Below are 12,040 nucleotides of genomic sequence, written 5' to 3'. Positions count from 1 at the left end.
TTTCCTTTAGACCAAATTTTTTTATACTTTTGTAAGGGTAACAGGAGAAAATGGACAATGCATTTTGTTGTGCAATTTCTCCTGAGCATGCCAATACTCCATATGTGGGGGAAGTCTACTGTTTGGGCAAACAGCAGTGCTCGGAATGGGAGGAGTGCCATTTCACTTTTTGTATGTAAAATTTGCTGGCATAATTTGCGGCCGCCATGTCATATTTGGAGAGCCCCTGTGTGCCTAAACAGTGGAAATGCCCAACAAGTGACACCATTTTGGAAACTAGACCCCTTAAGGAACTTATCTAGATGTGTATTGAGCACCTTGAACCCACAGGTGCTTCACAGAAATTTATAACGTTAAGCCGTGAAAATACAAAAATCACAATTTTCCCAGATAAATCTTTTTTAGCTCCAAATTTTGCATTTTCGTAAGGGTAACAAGAGAAATTGCTCCATAACGTTTGTTCAGCACTTTCTCCTGAATATATTGATACCCCATACGTGGGGGGAATACTACTGTTTGGGTAGACAGCAGGGCTTGGAAGGGAAGGAGCGCCATTTGACTTTTTGAATGCAAAATTTGATGGAATAATTAGCTGACACTAGGTCGCATTTAAAGAGCCCCTGATGCACCTAAACAGTGAAAATCCCCCACAAATCACACCATTTTGTAAACCAGACCCCTTTGGGACCTACCTACATGTGTATTGAGCACCTTGAACCCCCAGGTGCTTCACAGAAGTTTATAATGTTAAACCTTGAAAATAAAAAAAAATCACATTTTCCCACAAAAATCTTTTTTTAGCTACAAATTTTGTATTTGCACAAGGGCAAAATGAGAAAATGGACCCCAAAGTTTGTTGTGCAATTTCTCCTGAGCTCACTGAAACCCCATATGTGGTTGAAAACTACCTTTGAGGCACAGTGTAACGCTCAGAAGGGAAGTAGCGTCATATTACAGTGCAGATTTTGCTGCACTTGTTTGAGGGTGCCATGTTACATTGGCAGAGCCCCTGAGGTGCCAGAACAGCAGAACCCCCCATAAGGGACCCCATTTTGGAAATTATAACCCTCTGGGAATTTATCTACAGATGTAGTGACAATTTTGACTCCTTGGGTGTTTTCCAAAAACAGGCAGCAGTGGATGTTGCTGAGTGAAAATTGCAAACTGCTGTTGTTGTGACCAGTACGCTGTAGTGACCAGTACGTTATGCCCAGCTCATGCTTCTGGAGACAAGCACCTGTAAAATAGTCGGGCTCTCATCATTACAGAATTGACAAACATGTGGGCGCTATATGTTGTTTAGGCACATTGGGGCTCAGAAGGATGGGGACATTTAGATTTGGGAGTGGAGAATTTGCTGAATATCTTTTCTCCGATGTTTATAGCAAATACCTATGTACTCAGTTGTGGAGGTCATTTCTGAAAATGGTAGCAACTAGTCAGTGTAAAGTTGATGATAGCGGTAGTCATGACCGAGCCGCTGTCCGGTTATACTCTGGCATTTTACAGGGAAACAATGTCTCGGTCCCAGTGTGCTGTCCAGTGTGGGGTGCATCACACTCACTTATAGGCCCCAGACCTCCACTGTCTCCAGGCCTCCATCATCAGGAGCACATAACTGAGGGGGCATCAAACTCATTTCAACAAAACAGAAGTTTACTGGTCAGTTCAAGTTCATCAGATTGTGTTTGTTCATCAGATCCTTCATCAGATCTTTAGCACAACACATCTTCAGCCCTACCATTCGTTCCTCCAGGTAATCCTTATGCCAAATGGCTCCATCACACCCAGGGATTTCCTGTCCAGTTCCGCAGAGCACGATCCTCCTGTTGATCATTACCCTCTTGTAAATAAAGAAAACATTTGAGAATTAAACATACTGTACATTCTACATAGGTTTGCAATTGCTAATTTGACGTTCTAATCCCCCCACTTACCATACGGTAATGGACCACCTGTGATATGACCTATCATCTTGGTGGTTCAGGCACCGGGACTCCCAATAAACGGGCTGTGGTACTATGTGTTGTCTTCTTTGTCTCCAGAAGTCATGCATGACCTGTAAAGTGGACATTTATGGTAGGATATGAAACAGATATCTAATTAAAGTGGGCCCCACCTGACTTGCTTGACGATTTTCAGAATTCACATAGAATTGAAATCCATCTGAGAGTAAGAAATGGGGGACTCCAGTTCTCAAGATGTGGCTCCCAGGGATTGGACCCACATATGATGTAGCCGGTGGATATGCCTTAAAAGTCTGATATGAAATTGTCCTTTTAAGGTGGTTATTAGCGATGAGCAAACGTGCTTAAATAAGGTTTTAATGCAAGAATGCTCATGTGTTTACCAAGTGTCTTCGGCGTTCTTGAAAACTATGATCGAGTCCCCGTGGCTGCATGTCTCGATGATAGACAGCCACAACACCTGCAGAGAATACCTGTTTGTTAGGCAATCCCTGCTGTCGAACAGCCGCGAGACACGCAACCATGGGGACTCGAACGTATTTTTCAAGAACGCCGCAGACACTCGGTTAGTACATGAGCATGCTTGGATAATACCGCATCCAAACCTGTTACGCTCATCACTAGTGCTCATACATTTAAAAAACTGCATGATTAGTTGAGCCACATCACACCCTCACACACATTAGGATAGTCTGCTGATTCCAGCTGAACTTGCCCAACTTTCCTCTAAGATGCATGGACACCTTTACAATCCCATTTTGATAGTAAAGTCCCTTCAGTCGAGCACAGAATGCTTATCTTCTCCGACTAGGAAGAAAGAAAGCATGACATAGAAGCGAAGGCCTCAAGAGCATACAAAGTACTTGGCTTAGGCGCATTAAACAAATAAGGACAATGCAAAACCTAAAAGGTCATAAACAGAATTTCAAAATCAATGAACAACTTAAAAGCCGGCCTGCTGAGAGATCCCGAGTCGTGTAAATGTGATAGACTGACTTAATAACGGCTTGTATTCTAGATGGAGACGGCCGCTGAGGATTTCTCCACTGAAACCTCCAAGAACAATGACCTAAATGAGTCAATTGGATAGAGAAGATGATCCACTCTTCTGAGAGAAGGTTCTGCTCAAAAGTCAACCGTGGAGCTTGTAGTTTAAGATTCATCTTGAGCTTGGGGGATTACTTACGGTTTTGGGTATAACCCTTTAATAGATTGCAGTTCCATTAGTAAATAAAAGGTAAATGTTAGGGATCCACAAGAGGCTACATTCACACTCATCATTTACTGGGGGGGGGGTTTAAAGTCACTTTTCTTTTTTCGTTTTGTACCATTCCTTGGTTCATGAATTTTGAACAAATTTAAAAATGTTCTTTGGTTTGTTTTATTATTGCATTTGCACCTTTTTTTGGGTCAATTTTTTGATGTTTTTCACCTGTTTTCCTTTTGCTCCTGTTTTGAGCCTGGTAAATTGTCAGCACCCTGGATAGGGGATTGTTATACTGCCTCACATACCTCATCATCACGTGGAGTGGCTATCCTTATTAATAAGGGCCTGCCATGCTCCATCCAGGATTCTATCAGTGACAGCCAGGGTAGATACCTGATTTTGAAAGTGGACATAGCAGGTAAACTATATTTTTTGGTCAATCTTTATGCTCCTAACCATGACCAGCATCATTTTGATACATCACTTCTTCAGACTCTTTTAGGACTTGGGCCCAATTATCTGATAGTAGGAGGAGACTTTAACTTAGTACAATGTTCTACTTTGGACCGTTCTCCGTCCTCCCTTCAGGCCTCAGTGGCCACCGCCTTACTCCTACACTTTATGGATCAGCTTTCACTTTGTGACCCGTGGAGGGTGATGGACTCTACAGCTACAGAGTACACATGCCATTCCCATACCCACCAATCCTTCTCTCGTATTGACTATTTCCTCATCTCCACACAATCATTTCCCTAGCACCATGATTCCCGTATCCACCCTATACTGATCATAGATCACGCTCCTATTTCATTATCCTTGACTTTAACAGATCCAATCCCCCAGACACGGCATTGGAGATTTCCATCCTACCTGGCAAAATCAGACGATTTTAACATTTTCCTTAAATTACATTGGAATGACTTTCTAGACGACAACACCATTTATATGGATGATATCCCTCTGCTCTGGGCCACTTCTAAGGCTGTCATGAAAGGCCATATCATCAGTTATCTGTCATGTAGGAGGAAAATGCACAGAAAAAAGTTTGACGCCTTGCACACCTCACTCCTTCAGGCTCAGACAGCGCTTGCCCTATCCCCTTCCCCTGATGCACAATGAACCTATTCTATGAACAAACATCTCTTGGACTCTTTTATACATTCTCAATCACATTGGCAAATTCAATTAACTCGAAATAAATTCTACCGCTGGGGAAACAAGATGGGCAAATTACTAGCTACCCTGACTAAAAACAAACAATCCCACAAACAAATTATTAAACTAAAGAACCCTACAATAGGCTTGCAGACGACTGACCGTAAAGAGATCACCCAAATTTTTAGTGACTACTATGAGGACCTCTATAGAGCCTCCCCTGCCAGTCTCCCCGCAATCAACTCCTCAGAGATAACAGAGGACGAAGTGAGACAAGCTATATCAGGTGCATCTAACGGTAAGGCCCCAGGCCCCGACGGTTTTTCTGCGGAATACTATAAGATTCTCTCCCCTGACTTGGTACCCATCTTGACCAGTCTGTTTAACAAAGCTTTTCTTCACGAAGCTTCTATCGGCCAATTTACAGACTCACGAACAATAGTTATCCCCAAATTTAATAGAGACCCATTACTGCCACAATCTTACCTCCCAATCTCACTCCTCAACCACAACTATAAACGCTTAGCGAAGATCTTGGTGAACCATCTGCTGATGTTGCTGCCTGGCCTCCAATGTGAGGCTCAGACAGAATTTATTCAAAGTCGTTGTAGCGTGGCAAATATACTCATGGCAATGGCGGCTACGGTCCTGGCTCGAGACGCATCGGGAGCACCTGCGATGCCGATATGCTTCGATGCGGAAAAGACCTTTGACAAAGTGACATGGTCTTTCCTGTACAAGATCTTGGGTAGGGGGAATTTTGGTCCAAAGTTTCTGCAGTATGTCCAATACCTTCACACAAACGCAAATACTCGGCTGTCGGGTAACGGATACGAAGCGCCACCAATTGACCTTTTTCAGGGAGTTAAACAAGGATGTCCTCTGTCACCCCTCTTATTTAACCTCTCTATAGACCCTTTACTGCGTCATCTTTCGCAGACACCTATTTTTGGGGGCTTGCAGCGGGTTCTAGAGAGCTGAGGGTCGCGGCGTTTGCAGATGATAATCTGCTGGTAGTAACCGATCCCAAAAGGGTCTTATACAGGAGTTGGAGGATGTGGGAGGTTTATTAGGATGCAATATCAACTGGGATAAAACAGAGGTGATGATGTTACGCGGCCCCTTCAAACCTTTATGGGCATTAGGGTTCCCGTGTTAATTTACTAATGGCTCATTGAAATACTTGGGAGTACTGGTAACAAAACACCCAGCTAAATTATACCTCAAAAACTTAGAATCTACTTTAGGAAAATGGAAAGATTTTAACTTGTCATACCTGGGCAGAGCCAATTTGGCGGAGTTTCCACATCTCCTCTACCTCTTCCACAATCTCCCAATTTATTTAGCTCCTAAAGAGGAGAAGCAGATCAATTATTTATATCACTCATTTATCTGGGAGGGTAAAAAACCTCGCATAGCTTTTAAACTACTCCAGCAACTGAGGGGGAATGGGGGGAAAACTTTCCTGATATTAGACATTATAACCTAGCATCCTTGTTTTAGGTGGTGGTGGATTGGCTGGGGGGGGACGTCTTATACCCAACATAATTTGGAGTGCTGTCTTGCCCCGGGGCTGGCTCTCCCTGCCCTCCTACATCTCCCTCATACTGAACTGCCGATTGAGGTAAGAGCTAACCCATTGTTAATGTCTACATGGAGGGCATGGCAAAAGTTACGCCGACAGTTCCGGCTCTCTCCTCAGGTGTCTCTCCTCCTCCCACTAATTGGTAACCCCCATTTCCAGGATGGACACTCTCACCCTGTCTTCTACCAATGCCACTCTCAGGATATAATATCTATTAAATATTTAGTCCATTTTGAGGAGCGGCGGATGTACTCAGTGGAGGAGCTGCAATGTAAATATCCCAAAGCCATATTCCCTCCCTTCCAATACTTGCAAGTTAAAAGTTATATCACGAAAGTTATAGCACGTCTCTCAAATGGAGACCATCTCTGTTCAGATGGTTTACTAAACCCAATTCTAAGTCTGGCCAAATAGCCATTAACTATAAATTCATTCACATAGCCCTAAATTATAAACAATCCCAATTTCCGTTACCAAAATGGCAGATTGAAGACTCCAACCTGTCCTGTAATACCATCTTAAAAGCTTTGGACCAAGCTTATAAATTTCTCTCTTCAGCTCGTTTCCTAGAAATGAGACTCAAAATCTGCCATGGATCCTATCTAACCCTACAAAAGGGTCATAGAATGAGGCTCTACATAACTTCCAAATGTTTTAAATGTCACTCCCCAGAAGTCAACCTGTTTCACTGCCTGTGGGCATGCCCAGTCAATAGACCATTTTGGGAAAGAATACGGCAATTTAATTCTAAACATCTGACAAATGTCGCTCCCAACGAACCTGTTGTGAACTCATTTTCTGGTTTACCTCTGGCTTCTGGTGAGGGTGGTGGAGCTGGCTGTTTTGACAGAGGAGTCGTGAGTTCTCCATCCGGGCTCCCTCTAGTGGTGACAGTAGGTAATGAAGCTGATCTAAATGGCAGAGACCTGCCACCTGAGGAGGATGACTGTGAGTGGACATCAGGAGTCTCTGACTGGATTTAAGACAGCCGACTCCCTAATTTTGTGCTGGTGATTTTTCCTTCCCTGGTTTCCAGTTCTGTTCCTGCCTTCTCAAGCTAAGTGTGCTCTGCTATTTTTTCACATGAGATTTGGTCTGGTTTACTCAGTTTTTGTGGTCAGCCAGCGACTTCAGGGTTTTTGTTATCAGAAAGTGCTGGACATTTTTTGGCAGGGTTTTGTGCGTGATTGCAGACAGCATCTTTCCTTTCCAGTCCTTTCTAGTTAATGGGCCCCATCGTTTGCTCAGCCTATTTTTCTATCTGTGTTTGTGTTTTCATCTTGTCTCACCGACAATACATGTTTGGGGGCTGTCTATTGCTTTGGGGTCTGCTCTGGGGCAGTTTAGATTTCCCCTTTTCTTGCTTTAGGCTTATTTAGTTCTCTGGCTGTGACGAGGCATCTAGGATCATCGTAGGTACGCTCCACGGCTACTGCTAGTTGTGTGGATAGGATCAGGGGTCTGTAATCCACTTAGTTACCAACCTCTCTGGTTTTCTGTGGCTTAGCTTGTTTTTCCTCCTCGGTGACTCATTCATAACAGAATCACCAGCCATACCGCAGATTCTAGGGTACTCAAAAGCAGGGGAAAAAAAAAGTGTGAGAATTTTTTTTTTATTTGTATTTTTTCCTCTTTTTCTCTGGGGCCATAGGAGGATTTTTTCCTTAATGGAGATTAAGCAATTGTCTGATCGTGTGGAGCAGCTCGCTGCTGAAGTGCGGGGAATTTCCACCTCTCTCGCTCAATCACATGCTGCTGAACCAAAAATCCCTACTCCTGATGTGTTTTCTGGGGATCAGTCAAAATTTTTGAATTTTAAGAATAATTGTAAATTATTTCTTGCCTTGAAGCCTAACTCATCGGGCAGCTCTGCGCAGCAGGTTAAAATTGTCATCTCCTTGCTGCGCTGCGATCCCCAGGATTGGGCGTTTTCTTTGACACCTGAAAATCCTATTCTGACTAACGTGGATGCATTTTTTCAAGCCTTGGGGTTGTTGTATGATGAACCTAATGCTATTGATCAGGCTGAGAAAGCCCTATTGGCATTGACCCTGGGTCAGGATTCTGCAGAGTTATACTGTCAAAAATTCCAAAAGTGGGCGGTCCTTACTACATGGAATGATGGTGCCTTTGCAGCTCTCTTTCGCAAGGGTTTATCAGAAACCGTAAAAGATATTATGGTGGGATTTCCTGTTCCCTCTGGTCTTGACGATTCTATGTCTTTAGCCATTCAAGTTGATCGGCGTTTACGTGAACGTAAAACTACACGAGAGGTGTTGCCACCTTTTCAACAAATGCCTGAACCTATGCAATGTGATAGAGTTTTGTCTAGGGTGCAATGTCAGGAGTATAGAAGGCGTAATAAGCTGTGTTTTTTCTGTGGAGATGCCTCTCATATTATTTCTGTCTGCCCTAAACGAGAGAAACGTTTTGCACACACATTTGCTGTGGGTGGCGTACAACCTAAGTTTCTTTTGGCAATTACTCTGATCTGCTCCTTATCCACATTTTCCGCCAAGGCTTTTGTAGATTCAGGAGCGGCTTTGAATCTGATGGATTTGGATTTTGCTAAACGTTGTGGTTTTCCCTTGATACCTCTGCAGACGCCTATTCCTTTGAGGGGTATTGATGCTACTCCTTTGGTGGAGAATAAACTTCAGTTTTGGACCCAGGTGATAATGCGGGTCGCCCCAGACCACCAAGAAAATTATAGATTTTTGGTGCTGCATAATTTGCATGATACTATTGTTCTGGGTTTTCCCTGGTTGCAAATCCATAATCCAGTTTTGGATTGGAAATCTGTGTCTGTGGTGAGTTGGGGCTGTCGGTGTGCTCTTGGTGACACTCCTGTTTTCTCCACCTCTCCCCAGTCGCATGATGTTCCTATTTGGCTGATTTTTATGATGTATTTAGTGAGAGTAAGTCTGCGTCCCTGCCTCCTCATAGGAGTTATGACTGTGCAATTGAGTTGAGGCCTGGGTGTAAATTTCACAAGGGTCGGCTTTTCAACTTATCTGTACCTGAAGACGAGGCTATGTGATCTTATATTAAGGGGTCGTTGGAGAAGGGTCATATTAGACCATCCTCTTCACCCTTAGGTGCTGTTTTTTTTTTCGTGGCTAAGAAAGATGTTTCATTAAGGCCTTGTATTGACTATCGTTCCCTTAACAAGATTACGGTTAAATATCAGTATCCGTTACCCCTGTTTTCTGATTTATTCTCCAGAGTTATAGGTGCCTGCTGGTTTACCAAGCTTGACCTCAAGTGGGCGTATAATCTTATTCACATCAAGCATGGGGATGAATGGAAGATGGTGTTTAATACTCCGGAGGGACATTTTGATTACCTGGTGATGCCTTTTGGGCTCACTAATGCCCCTTTTGTCTTCCAATCCTTCATGAATGATATTTTCCGGGACTTTGTGGATAAGTTTTTGATCATCTATTTGGCTGATATTCTGATCTTTTCCAGTGATTGGGATTCTCATGTGGAACATGTTCGGACTGTGTTCCGGATTTTGAGGGAGAATTCCCTGTATGTTAAGGGATCAAAATGCCTTTTTGGTGTACAGAGGATTTCATTTTTGGGATTTATTTTGTCTCCGTCAACTATTGAAATGGACCTGGCCAAGGTACAGGCCATTTATGATTGGGTTCAGCCCACTTCTTTGAAGGCTCTCCAGAAGTTTTTGGGTTTTGCTAATTTTTATCGTAAATTTATAGCTAATTTTTCTGGTATTGCCAAACCACTGACTGATCTGACCAGGAAGGGCGCTGATGTGCTGAATTGTTCTCCGGAGGCTGTTTTGGCATTTCAGGAGCTGAAGCGGAGGTTCACTTCTGCTCCGGTTTTCCGGCAACCTGATGTCTCACTTCCATTTCAGGTAGAGGGAGATGCTTCAGAGATTGGTGCAGGAGCTGTTTTGTCCCAAAAAGATCCGGTGACTTCTAAAATGAATCTCTGTGCCTTCTTTTCCCGAAAGTTCTCCCCATCTGAACGCAACTATGATGTGGGGAATCAGGAATTGTTGGCCATGAAGTGGGCATTCGAGGAGTGGAGACATTGGTTGGAGGGAGCTAGACATCAAGTTGTGGTCCTCACTGACCACAAGAATTTGATTTACCTGGAGTCGGCCAAACGCTTGAATCCTAGACAGGCTAGGTGGGCGTTGTTTTTCACGTGTTTTGATTTTGTGGTCTCCTTTCTTCCGGGCACTAAGAATGTTAAGGCAGATGCCCTTTCTAGGAGTTTCTTTGCTGATTCTCCTATTGTGACCAAACCTACTACCATCCAAGGTGAGGGGGTAGTTCTTTCTGCCATCTCGCCCGATTTGAGACGTGCCCTGGAAGAATTTCAGGAGGACAAACCTGAGCGTTGTCCTATGGGAAAATTGTATGTTCCTGACCAGTGGAGGAAGAGAGTGATGTCTGAACTTCATTGCTCCACGTTGGCTGGTCATCCAGGTATTTTTGGTACCAGAGATTTGGTGAGTCAGTCTTTTTGGTGGCCCGCCTTATCTCGTGATGTCAGGAATTTTGTGCAGTCTTGTGGGACTTGTTCCCGATCTAAACCCTGTTCTCATTCTAGTGGGTTGTTGATGCCCTTGCCGGTGCCCAAGAGGCCATGGACCCATATCTCAATGGATTTTATTTCTGATCTTCCTGTCTCTCAGAGAATGACTGTTATCTGGGTGATTTGTGTTAGATTTTCTAAGATGGTGCATCTTGTACCACTCCCAAAGCTGCCATCTTCCTCAGAGTTGGTGCCCTTGTTTTTACAACAGGTGGTTCGGTTGCATGGGATTCCTGAGAACATTGTGTCGGACAGAGGAGTCCAGTTTGACTCCAGATTTTGGAAAGCTTTTTGTTCCAAGCTGGGAATTCAGTTATCCTTCTCCTCTGTGTTTCACCCACAGACAAATGGGCAGACTGAGAGAACAAACCAGACTTTGGAGTCCTATTTGAGATGTTTTATATCTGCAGATCAGGATGATTGGGTCTCATTTTTGCCCTTGGCTGAATTCGCCCTAAATAATAGAGCTAGTTCTGCCACATTGATGTCGCCCTTTTTCTGTAACATTGGGTTTCATCCTCGATTTTCTTCAGGGCAAGTAGAATCTTCAGCCTGCCCAGGTGTTGACACTGTGGTAGAGAGAATGCAGCAGATTTGGGACCAAGTGGTTGATAAGTTGTCTCTCTCTCAAGAAAAGGCCCAGCGGTTTTCCAACCGGCATAGGACCATTGGTCCCCGGTTTAAAGTGGGTGATATGGTTTGGTTGTCATCAAAAAATATCTCTGTGAAGGTTGCGTCTCCAAAGTTCAAGCCAAGATTTATTGGACCTTACAGGATTTTGGAGATTCTTAACCCGGTTTCTTTTCGATTGGCTCTTCCAGTTACGTTTAAGATCCATAACGTGTTTCATAAGTCTCTGTTGAAGAGGTTTGTTGAGCCAGTGGTTCCTATGGCGGCACCTCCTGACCCTGTGTTGGTTGAAGGTAATGTGGAATATGAGGTAGAGAAAATACTGGATTCTCGCCTGGCTAGACGGAGACTCCAGTATTTGGTCAAGTGGAAGGGTTATGGCCAGGAGGACAATTCTTGGGTCTCTGCCTCAGACATTCATGCTGATAGATTGGTTCGTGCTTTTCACCGGGCCCATCCTGATCAGCCTGGTGGCGTGGATGAGGGTTCTGTGACCCCTCCTCAAGGGGGGGTACTGTTGTGAACTCATTTTCTGGTTTACCTCTGGCTTCTGGTGAGGGTGGTGGAGCTGGCTGTGTTGACAGAGGAGTCGTGAGTTCTCCATCCGGGCTCCCTCTAGTGGTGACAGTAGGTAATGAAGCTGATCTAAATGGCAGAGACCTGCCACCTGAGGAGGACGGTGAGTGGACATCAGGAGTCTCTGACTGGATTTAAGACAGCCGACTCCCTAATTTTGTGCTGGTGATTGTTCCTGCCCTGAGGTTCTGGTTTCCAGTTCTGTTCCTGCCTTCTTAAGCTAAGTGTGCTGTGCTATTTTTTCACATGAGATTTGGTCTGGTTTACTCAGCTTTTGTGGTCAGCCAGCCCCTGCTGGGGCTGTGCTGAATTTCCATTCTTATGTCTCTGTTTATGCTAGTTTGCTTT

The sequence above is a fragment of the Dendrobates tinctorius genome, unplaced genomic scaffold (genome assembly GCF_039654945.1).
Source record: "Dendrobates tinctorius isolate UK_male_01 unplaced genomic scaffold, ASM3965494v1 ptg000085l, whole genome shotgun sequence".
NCBI lineage: Eukaryota > Metazoa > Chordata > Amphibia > Anura > Dendrobatidae > Dendrobates > Dendrobates tinctorius.
The sequence above is the reverse complement of the archived record's forward strand: the minus strand, read 5'-3'. Positions refer to the sequence as shown.